A 1,847-nucleotide genomic window follows, 5' to 3' on the forward strand; every position below is an offset into this window, starting at 1 on the left:
ATTGGACAAGCAATGCCCGTGACTCATCTACATGGTTGACACTGACAAAGGATCTACAATCTGAGGTACAGTTCAGGCTTAATTCTGAGGGGATTTCAATGACCTTATCAGACCCAAAAGCTACAACTCTTGTTGCCTAGGTACTGCTTTACCTTAGTCTTAACCACCCAGCAGAAAAGTATAAAAACAAAATATAAGAAGTAAAGCCATGCTGTTATGTAGAGCTATAGAGGACTCAGGTCAACAATTTCTGACATTGCCAGTGAAGTGGTAGACCCAATACTATTATGGACTACTGAACTCTATAAGATTATTTTGCTGAGTTGACACACATAATATTCAAATAACAGAACTTAACAATAAAGGGGATACAGATGCATGTCCATTTTGGATCTGTGATTCAAAGCGGTTAGGATAGATATATATTTACATTCTCTTAATGAATAGAGGGATTTTTTTCTAATGGTGTTTGTAAATAGGATATCATGTTGGCATTTCTACAGCAATTAACCACTAGGAAGAATGTATGCAATGTGTTAATTATTGAAACTGTCCCACCAATTTTGTTTGAAACTATCTCATTGCTATTTGTTTCTCAATAAAATTATGGAAAAAAATAGCTCAGTAACAGTCAAGAAGTATGAGATGTTATTAAAAACCCACCAACAAAAGTCATTTCCAGATAGATTCACAGCTGAATTCTACATGAAATTTAATGAAAATGTAGTCCCCGTACACCTCAAACTCTTCAATGAAATTGAAAAGGAAGGAATCCTCCCAAAATCATTCCTACAGGCAAGTATTATACTGACAACAAAACCAGGGAAAGACGCAACTAAGAAAGAGAACTACATGCCAACCTCCCTGATGAACATACATGCAAATATCCTCAATGAAATACTAGCAAATAGAATACAGCTCATCATCAAGAAGATCTTACACCAAGACCAGATAAGATTCATCCCAGGGATGCAAGGATGTCTCAATATTCAAAAATTTATACATGTAATATATGATATAAATAGATCAAAAACTAAAAACTACATAATCATCTCAATTGATGCAGAAAAGGCTTTTGACAAAGTCCAACACTCATTCATGTTCATAGTCCTACAGAAAATTGGAATAATGGCCTCTACTTCAAACTGGTAAAAGCCATTTATAAAAACTCAATGAGTAACATAATTCTAAATGGACAAAAACAGAAATCTTTTACTCTTACATCTTATAGAAGGTAAGGATGTCTTCTATCACCACCCTATTTAATATAGTTCTGGAATCATAAGCTAGAGCCATTACACAAGAGAAACAAATAATAAAAATAAGAATAGGTAAAGAAGAAGTTAAATTATCATTTGCAGATGACATGATACTGTACATGGAAGACCCAAAAAAAACTCCCCCAAGAAGCTACTAAAATTAATACAGAAATTCAGTAGCATAGCAGGTTATAAAGTCAATACCCAAAAGTCAACAGCATTCCTACACAGACAACAAACACACTGAGAGGAAAATTATAGAAGCAACACCTTTTACAATAGCACCAAAGAAAATGGAATACCTGCGAATTAAGCTAACTAAAGAAGTCAAGATCTCTTGAAGGAAAATTACAGTACTCTGAAAAAAAGAGATCATAGGATTTCAGAAAATGGAAACACATTCCATGAGGATTTCGGAAGATGGAAACATATTCCATGCTCCTGGATAGGAAGAACCAACATTGTGGACATGGTCATACTCCCAAAATTGCCATACAGATTTAATGCAATCCCTATCAAACTATGACCAACGTACCTCACAGATCCAGGGAAATCATTCCTAAAATATATTTGGAACTATAAAAGACC

The sequence above is a fragment of the Octodon degus genome, unplaced genomic scaffold (genome assembly GCF_000260255.1).
Source record: "Octodon degus isolate 3935 unplaced genomic scaffold, OctDeg1.0 scaffold00388, whole genome shotgun sequence".
NCBI lineage: Eukaryota > Metazoa > Chordata > Mammalia > Rodentia > Octodontidae > Octodon > Octodon degus.